We start from the raw sequence: 9937 nt of genomic DNA on the forward strand, positions 1-9937 counted from the left end.
TTGGCTGGCCCGCTTTTTTCTTTTATAGCATTCTTTCTGTTTAGAGACCTTCGGCCATTTTTTTTAAAAAGATGTTTTTATTGGGGAATTGGGGGGATGGGAACAGCACTGGGGAATTGGGGAAGGGGAACAGACACATTGCTGTCCTTTTGTTCTTCAGTCTAGTTGTGGAGGACGTTGCTTCACTGGCCCAGGGTGGCACCATCATTGCGCTCTTCCCAGGTGAGGCAGATCAGTCGCCGGCTTCTGGATGGCCGCTCACTGCGGCTGCTGGCCGCTCACGCTGGCTGCCGGCCACACACGGTAGCCCATGGCAACCCAGTGCAGCAGGGATTGCAGCCTACGCCGTTGCTGGCAACTCACGACAGCCCAGCTCCAGGTTGAGCTGTTGTTCAGCATCTTAGCTGTGGAGGGCAGTGTCACTGGCCCTCATATGAGGATCCGAACTGGGGCCCTCTGGTGTCCCAAGCCAGTTCTTAACCATCGCGCCACTCGGCCGGCCCCTTTGGCCATTTTTTAAAGAGAATGTCTGCTAGGGACAAGTTCTCTTATTTTTTCTTCCCTGGAGAATGTCTTGATTCCCCGTAATCACTGAAAGATAGTTTTCCTGGGTATAGAATTCTGGGCTGGCAACTTTTTTCTTCCCGCACTTGACCATTGTGTCATTTCCACTGGCTTCCACAGTTTTTGATGAGAAATCTACATTCTTTGAATTGCATTTTCCCCTATATTATTATGTCATTTTTCTCTCTGGCTGTTTTTGAGATTTTGTCTTTGTATTTAGTTTTCAGAAGTTTAATTATGATGTGTCTTGAAATGGGTTCTTTTTCTTAATTTGTTTATTCTGCTTGGGTAAACTTAGCTCCTTGAATCTGTAGGTATATGTCTTTTGTCAAATCTGGGATGTTTTCAACACTTTTTTTTGAGTAATTTCCTGTCCCACCCCCTTTTCCTCTCCTTCCAGGACCCTGATGAAATGAATGTTAGGTCTTTTGTTATAAACCCACAGGTCCCTGAGGATCTTTTATTTTTTCAGCCTACTTTTTTTCTTTGTTGTTCAGATTGAATAATGTCTGTTCTCTGTCAGTTCACTGATTATTTCCTCTTTTACCTCCATTCTGCTCTTAAGCCCATCTATTTTGGTTATTGTATTTTTTTTCTTTAATACATTCTAATCAAATAGTAACAGCAGTAAATAAACACTTTGTAAAACAGGCAGGTATCCCCCTATATCTGGAAGAAAATTAAGTCAAAGTTTTCTACATGGTAGAAGGGAGACAACTGCTGATGTTCATGGTTAGACAATTCAAGGACAAGTTGGAAATTTCTAAAGCCATTTTCAAAAAATCCATGGCAACAGGTTGTGACACCAGGTTAGCAACAGCTACTTCAAAAGGTAAAATGTCTGTATCTACATGGTTTTATTAACAGGGATTAAGTGGCACCTATAGAGCATGACATTCTTGTCTTTAGCCTTAAAGGAAAAAACAAAGTCTTTTCCGTTTGCACTAGTTTGAAATATTTCTGAAGTAAGGCTCCCTTAAAATGGATTACTACAGTACTCACTCACATGAGAGAGTTCATGCATGTAGTAAAAAGACAAATACAGGATTTCATGGCACTTTTTTGGTTGATTTGGTTAATTGCATAAAATGAAGGATAAATACAAGCATATTTGTTCAACAAAACTCCTAGCTACATCAGAATGCAAAATATAAAATGTCCTAAAATAGACTGATCACCAGGCATATATATAAAATTGAAGTTAAACCTGTGTCAGTTTCCTCCCCCTTCTTGAGTATTCCTACATACTCCTACAGACGTTGAGTTCTCTACTAGACCTTCCACCAAAAAGAAAGGAACCTCAGAAAGGCCAGGCATTCTGATAAAATGTTACTTCAGCCTTTACTTGGGACATTTAATTTTTAACTTAAAAGGATCAACTAGTCTTGGTCAGTCTTAGGAAGGGAAGCATTACTCAGGTGAAAATATTTGGGGGAACTTTAAATACCTAGCTACCTCATCACACATTTAAATTAGATTGACTTCAGCTGTTCTTAGAATTCCGTGTAGTTATCCAGAGCAGTCACTCAAGTTTTGGTTCTCTTTTATATAGCTGCATTCGGAGATACTCTAATGTGAGGCATGTTTAGAAAAAGAGAAACACTTATACCTGGAATTTATATTCTTCCAAGTAATCTTTTAGTCTTGTTGGTAAAGGCAGTCCCCAGATGGCACCAGTACATTTGTGAACGGTGAGTCTACACAGATGCTGCAGAGGTGGTGCTGAAGTGTAGAGAAGGTTGGTCAGATAAAGGTGAACAGTGCCGTTCCGGGGGGCTTCTGGGCCCTCCGCTTATCCTGGCACGTCTGCATGTATTAGTCGATCAGATGAACCACACTGTCAAATTGTTTAAGTTTGGACTTGACACATATGATAGAGTCCAATCTGAATTTCCCATCGTGGTATTCAATTTGCAGATTAGTTGGTCCAGCTGACGTTTTTTTGTTTTTTTGTTTGTTTGTTTTTTTAGCTGAGCCATCCTGCCACCTGTTGGCAGCTCAGCAGCAGCTCAGCTCGGGCCGGGACTTGAACCGCTGTTGCTCAGAGCTCACACTCTTGAGCGAGCTCTTAACCAACTGAGCCACTCAGCCGGCCCCAGCTGATGTTTTAACAGATACTGTTAGTAGGTAGTCTGAATGCGAACTATCTCTAATCAAGCAAGTTCCTTCTGGTGCCTCTTTTAACTTCTCTTTGGCTTCATTAACAGTCACACTTCCCCAGTACCAACCTGTTTGACTGAGCTCCCGTCCTTCCTGGAAGTCAGTGGGAACACCAAAACGCGTCCCTGCGGAGTATGCAAAGTGGTGGTGGAGGCGAGCGGGGTTGGTTCTTCCTTCCCAGGTCCCAGGGTAGGATGGAGAAATCCCCCGCAAGCGCGGTCACCCACGGTGTGCCTGCAGCCGGCCCCACCCGAGCTCCTCCGGCGCCGGGGCTGCAGGCACGGGGGACCTGAGGTTGTGCGTCCGGGGCCCTGGCGCGCACTGTCCGCGGCCCGTGCCGCGCCGGTGGCGGCGGGCAAGAAGGCTCCTGGTTATTGTATTTTTCAGTTCTAAAATTTCCATTAGGTTCTTCTTTATATCTTCTATTTCGTTATTGAGACTCTTCCCCCACCCATGTGTTTTAAGCATGTTTGTAATTGCTCACTAAGGCATTTAAAAAATGAGGCTTGCTTTAAAATCTTTTTTTTTTTTTGATAATTCTAATAGCTCTGCCATATTGATGTGGCGTCTGATTGTCTTTTTCATCCAGTTTGAGACCTTCCTTTTCGTGGTATGATTTTTTTTTTAATTAAAATCTGGGATTTCGTGTTGTAATATGAGACCCTGGATCTCACTTAAATCTTCTGTTTTAGATGGTTTGCTCTGACAAAGCTCCAGTAGGGGCAAGACGGTGCTGCCTATCAGTTTTGGAGTCACATATTTTGCAGCTCTGTTATTTGGTGCATTTAGGATTGATATGCCCTCTTGGTGGATCAATGCTTTTGTCATTTTGTAATGTCCCTCTGTGTCTCTGGTGATTTTCTTTGCTCTGAAGCCTATTTTATCTGGCATAAATATAATCTTCCTCCAGGTTGCCTCTGAAGGTACTTTGGGGTGTGGGTGGGAGTCCTGGCTCCCCATGTAGGCTCCCTGACACTAGCCTTGTTAGTGCTGGGTGATGGTGAAAAATCTTGATTTTTCCACTGTTCTTACTTTGACTCCACCAGGGACGGGAGGGGCGTTTTGCCATGTGAGGGGTGACGTCCAGGCTCCCCATGGTCTGTACTGTGGGAGCGGGAGCCCAGTGGGAAGGGCGGCCCTGCTTCTCTGCCTGGGCTTCTCTGACGTTACCCAGCGGGGCGCTGGGAACCCTGTTACGGCCTCTGGAGGGTGGATGTGTAAGCTCTCCACTGGTGTCTGGTGGTGTGGACGTGGGTGGAACCACAGTTTTCTTTTGTAGTGTTTCGCTGGGGAACAGTAGAGAGTGTGTAAAAGTTTTCTTCTCACCAGGATGCCCCTTCCATGCCCTTTGTCTAGACAGGTCAGGCTTTCGTTGGGGATTTTTCTTTTTTTTGTCTGTGCTGTTGTAGTTTTCAGATTTCTGGCTTCTTCAGTTCCAAGTCGAGCACATATGAAGCAAACAGAAAATCAAGGGAACTGACTCTTACGTCATTTCTTGGACTTGGGGTCCTAGCCGGTCTGTCTTTGTCTTTCCACCTCCTTTGGGGCCAGTGAGGGGCCTTCCTTCTCTGATCGCGCTCCCTCTAGGTTTGTTCCATGTCTTTTAGCAGTGGCCTTTGGCTCTCATTCATTTATCCTTTAAAAAAATTTTTTTTGTCATAGAAGAAGCATTTATTATCAGAGCACCGGTCGTCTGAGAAAGCAGCATAGACAGGGTGACATCAAGAGTCCCACAACCTGCAGGAGAGTCTGTCATCCCTGGTTAACACCTGCAAAAACTGCTTTTCCATGAATTTATTCTTTTATTCAACAAAGCTGGTAGTGTGCCTTCCCCTATGGATACGGTGGGCTAAGGTTTTGTGAACTGCATAGTTCATGGAAGAGACATACAGTAATCACCGGGTCAGGGAAATTCGTTCTCTGGACTGGCCTGGCCTTGTCCTGGTGGAGGGGACTGTGTGGGGCAGAGCCTGGGGCTGACTCCCCTGCCCGGGAAGAGACGGGGCTTCTAGGCCATGGTTCTGGGGAGTGGGGGAGGGGGAGGAGGAGGTTGGGGGCTTGGCTCCTTCGGGACACATTTGTTCATCTGCTGAGCACCCACTACTGCAGAGCCTGCTGAGCTCTGAGCTCCTGGCCAGGGTAGGGGTGTGGCTGTGAGACAGGCAATGCTATGAAAGCTCCCCCGTGGGGCAGTGGATGGGGGGAGGTGGTGAAAAAGATAACTATTGCATTGTTTTGTACACATGAAACTAATAATAATAATAATAATAATAATAATAATAATAATGAAAGCTCCCCCGTGAATGGAGGGTGAGGGCACCTGTGGTGCTGGGCGATCAGATTGTGGCCTCCTCTGGGCGGAGGCTTCTGAGCTGGACCTGGGCACCGGGGAAGAGCCTAATGGGACAGCAGCCTGGGAATGAGCCCTGTCCCCGTCCCCACCGGTGGGGCCGCTGGGAAAGGGACCCAGGTTCCCGCGGGGCCCGCCCCTCCCCCATGCTGTATTTCCCTTCACTGTGGGCATTGTCTTCCTGCTGCCACCGTGGCCCACCCGGACCCCCACCCTGGTCTCCCCCTCCCCCCAAGGGCACTGCTCTTCTGCCCACAATACCCGTCCGGGCATCGCATTGTCTTGGGAAGACGTGCACTCGCCCGGGTGGGTTATTATTAGCCTGCGATGAAGTGAGAGGCCCTGAATGGGGGACGTGAGCTCCTGCCTGACACCATGGCTGAGGCCAGAAGGAAATGATTCATTATGGCACCAGGCGTGCTCTAATTTCACATAACGAAGTAAATGGCAGCCGTGTTTCGGGTGCCACCACGCACAGATAGCATTGTCCCCTCACTGCCTCTCACCTGGGCGGCGAGGAAAATCAGAGCAGCTTTTGTGTAGAAAGACGAGGCGCTGGGGCACCTGGGGGCATCGGGCGCCGTGACCCAGGGAGGCTGGGGCGAGTCACAGTTCAGGGGCTGGGTGGCCAGGGAGTGGGGTCCTGGGACCCCTGATCAATCAAGACCCCCAGCCAGCCGATCCCACTTCTGCTTCACATTCCCCACTTCCCTTTCTCGCGGCTGCTTCAGACCCTGCCTACCTGTCCAGCCCAGTCTCAGCTCTGGGCCCCCTCCTCCTGGACTACCCTGCTTTTCTAGTTCTGGGCACGCACGAACGGGGAGCGCCGTTCTCCCTCCTGGCAGCCTGCTGGCCCTGGCTGGACCCTCCGCAACCGTGTGCTAACAGCTTAGACAGCCCTTCCTTGGCTATGACGGTGGCTCCAAGTCCCAGTCGGTGTGCCTGCAGCACGTGTCTCCTGGGGTGGGGAACGGCCCCTGAGCCCCAGGACTGCGTCGCCTAGGTGGCCGACCAGGGAACCTGGCCTGTCCAGGGCTGGAGGGACGGGACCCGACGTTGGAGCCTGGGGTCCTCCTGGTGACAGCACCGGGTCCTTTCATCTCAGCTGAGGCCAGACTCGCTGGTGACGTGGGAGGAAGGACACAAGGCCGTCGGCAGGCTCTCAGAGATGCTCGCAGAGCCTGCTTCCCAGCGAACATCACCCACGCTCTGGAACCTCAGATAAAAGTAATGGGCCAGAGGGATGCCATTCAAGGGCACTTTCGTGTCTGGGAAACTGACCAGAGGAGGAGGCCTCAGGATCGCTGCGCCAAGGAGTCCTGTTTCTGCAGTATCTGCACACAAAATGGTTCCATGTTTAAAAATGCACAGTAAGATTTGTGTCTTTTTGACTGAAGTGACAGCAGGGCCATGGGCAGGGACCACATCCTCTCCCACCTGCCCTGCGACAGCCCCTCCCCTGCCGAGGTCATGCTGCTGAGCAGGCACCCTGGACAGCTCTGTGCTCTGTCCCCCAAGATAAAATCCCAGCATCACCCACAGACCAGAAGTGCTGGGATGGCAGACCCCGAGTCAGGCACTGCCGGGACCCCTCCAGTGCTTTCCTGGGCACCCCACGGGTGGGAGCACATGGCCGGCAGTTTGCCCTCAGGCCTGTGCGTTGTGTGCACGAGACCTGATTTAGATGCCAGCCCTTAAAAATCCAAACTCTGGCTTCTCTTGGGAAAATCTGGAGGTTCCTGTGGGACCGTGACAGAGGTGCCGAGAGGGCGGCTCGCTTTCCACGGAGCTGTGCTCGTCACGTGTTGTGGTCCCTGTGCCAGCCCTGCCCTGAGTGGTGTCCCATGGACTTGGGTTTGCACTGCTGTGCTTCTCACGCCCGACAGGCATCACCCACGTAGGTGGCCTGCCTGGCGCCTGTGGGCATTCTACGCTTCCCTCTCACTGAGAAGTTTCCCGGGGCACTTTGTTGGTTGTGCTGTGGAAGGGTGTGGATGGGGAGGAGCTGCTGAGTCTGCCCCCGGCTCCGCCGTGCACTCCAAACGTACTGGATGGACCCTGATGAGCAAGGTCCTGGCTGCAGGCTGTGCTGCCACTGGGAGCAGAGCGGGTCTCGCCCTGGGCAGACAGGGGCGGGGTGGGGGTGGGGTGGGGGCCCTGGGCAGGAGGAAAGGACGCTGCCTTGTGCCCTACTTGCTAAAACATGAATTTGCGTTATTGATTTTATCTTTGAAAAGCACACTTCCCAGACTGTGTTTGTGTCCTCCGGGAAGCCTGGGCCCCAGGACTGATGGCTGGCCAGGACCCGCCCACGTCCTGCCTCGCTGGCTGTGCAGAGGCTGGACTGCAGGAGCCTTTCCCGAGTGACTTTTGCGGAAGGAGGTCCACTGAGCAGGCTGGACCTGTGGGACAGCCGTGGGCCACATGGCCCAGGGGCCCCTTGCTTGGGGCCGCTTCTGATCCTTGGGCCCCGCAAACCCACTCTGTCTCTCAGGACGTCTGTAGGACACGGCCTTGGCTGCCCCACGGGTCTTGACCTGCCTTCACATCTGGCTAGACAGGGACAAAGTTCTCTTATTCATAGAAAATGGTGGATGTAGGGACTGGGACAGTAGCCACCACCATGTCCGATTTGGGGAACAGCCTACCTTTCAGGTGCCACCTTATTCGTTGGGCCTCCAGGAGAAGACTGGGGCCCAAATACATGAGAGAAAGGGCACATGTGTAGCTGTGGGCGTTCGGCGTCCTGCGGCGTCAGGTGGGAGGGGCTGTGCAGACAGCCAGTGCATGGCACTGTTTCCAGGGCGACCTCTGCGTGTGGCACATGGCACAGAGTTCCTCTGCCAAGGGCTTCTGGAGTGGATTCTGCAATGTGACCTCCCTTCTCAGAGGGACAAATGACAGTGCCCTGGATTCTGGGACCCACGTGTGGCCTTCACTGGGGGACGGGGGAGGTTTGAGGGGTGTAACCATCATCCCCAGACAAGCTTTAGTCACCAACTTGCTGCATCGCCACGGTACCCCACAAAACACTCTGGATCCTCAGCTGGAAAATGGGGTTAAACTCTGCAAGGGTCCTCCGTCTCTCTGAGGAGAAATTCTGACCTGTTCCGTCATTTCCTTCGGAGAACGCTTCCCGATTTTCAGAAAGGTTGCTGTACGGAAAACCAGGCTGATGTTAAAAGCCATTCCATGTGGAGGTCAAATGGATGCGAAAGGTGGCAGATAGCTGCTGGTGACAGACAAGCATTCGCCTTGAAATGCCAGCTGTGTGGGTCCTGGGAGTTGCCCTCCGAGACTCGGGACAGTGACTTTGTCCACGGTCAGGGCCTGAGTCTCCAGGAGCAAACAAAGTGCCTCTGACAGGCCCGGGGTGTCCCCGCTGTCCCCGCACACCCTGGGGCTATGGCACTGTGTCCGAGTGTTTGATGGGGAGCAGAGGATGTCCAGCCTGGGGCGACATCTGCCTGCCTGTCCTCCCTCCATAGCTCAGACCTGTAATACGCGCAGCACGGGACACCATTGCACACCTGTACGTGTAACACCAGGAGGCTTTGTCCTCCTGCTGGGTCAGCCCCACGGAGGCGGCATCTTGTCACCTGGGCCTGTCGTGGCAGCTGCAGCGCCCAGAGCAGAGCCTGCCCCTGGGAAGGACTCATCAGTGTTCGGTGGACGAATGTCCCTGTCTCAGCCTCTTTCCAAGGGACAGTGTGGGGCACTCAGACTATCTCCAGAGGCTCCCACGCCGCCCCCACCAGGTTCAAGGTCACCCCTCCTTCCACCCATGCCTTCCTCCTGCTCCCCCTACCTGCACTGGGTGGCCAGTGGCTCCCGGTGTGTCAGGCCACTTTGCAGGCTCAGAGCACACCCAGGGCTATGCAAAGGCACCTGTCCCCTGCCCACCATGTCCAAGTCAGGACCTTCCAGAGGGTTCTAAAAGCCCGCTGCAAGAACCTGTCCCCTCCACCCCCCCTTTACCCCCACCAGGTGCCATTTATCTTCTGAGTGTCCACTACACTCACGCCTGCCTGATGGGGCGTGGTCTCTGCAGGCGCTTAGAAATGAGGAATAGCCATTTTGTCACTTCACCCTGGTCCCCGCATGACAGGGGCCGTCCAGGTCCCCAGGTGCTGAGCAGGGACAGGGCTAAGAGGCCTCAACAGTGGCTCTGCCCCCTCCCCCACAGCGACGTCCCCACTCTGTGCTGTTCCCTTCCCGCGTTTCCACAGCACTCTGCTCACACAGCCACCGTTGCCCCAGGGCCTGTTAGCTGTGCACAGGCGTGCATTCACTCACTCATTCATTCATTTGCTCACTGTCTCATTCATTTACTCATTCATTCACTCGCTCATTCATTTATTCACTCACCCAATCACTCATTACTCATTTATTCTCTCACTCGTTCATTCATGCACGCACTCATTCATTCATTCATTTGCTCACTGTGTCATTCATTTACTCATTCATTCACTCACTCATTCATTTATTCACTCACCCAATCACTCATTACTCATTCATTCACGCATGCACTCACTCATTCATGAAGCATCCGTGGTGTTCCAGGGATGGTGGTAGCGGCTCAAGGTGCAGGCAGACCATCCTGTGCATTGTACGAGGCAGATGACACATTATGGTCGGGTGAGTAGATTTTGATTGAAGAATTTTTAAAAAATACACAGACCGCTACCACAATAAGTATTATTCCCAAGTCAAATTTTGTTTTGAGAAGTTCAAGAAAATGGAACATTTGATAATTAAAAAACCCTGCAAATCAAGGGTGGGGCATCACTGTCCTGGCCTTGGGTCATCTCCCTGGAGTCCTTTGGCCTGGGGACACAGGCCACCAAGCAAAGTGTGTGGGGC

At 51.8% G+C, this 9937-nt stretch overlaps 1 pseudogene across 1 annotated transcript; it reads right to left on the reverse strand.

Moving 5' to 3' along the window:
- Positions 1-1832: 1832 nt before the first annotated feature.
- LOC109383611 (suppressor of cytokine signaling 2 pseudogene) lies at positions 1833-3820 on the reverse strand (annotated as a pseudogene). The gene is made up of 3 exons (XR_002124230.1): positions 3757-3820; positions 2669-2849; positions 1833-2500 (listed from the first exon to the last, which is right to left on the reverse strand). The product of XR_002124230.1 is annotated as a suppressor of cytokine signaling 2 pseudogene (transcript).
- Between the last annotated feature and the right edge of the window lie 6117 nt (positions 3821-9937).

This window comes from Hipposideros armiger, unplaced genomic scaffold (assembly GCF_001890085.2).
Source record: "Hipposideros armiger isolate ML-2016 unplaced genomic scaffold, ASM189008v1 scaffold_4, whole genome shotgun sequence".
Classification (NCBI taxonomy): Eukaryota; Metazoa; Chordata; class Mammalia; order Chiroptera; family Hipposideridae; genus Hipposideros; species Hipposideros armiger.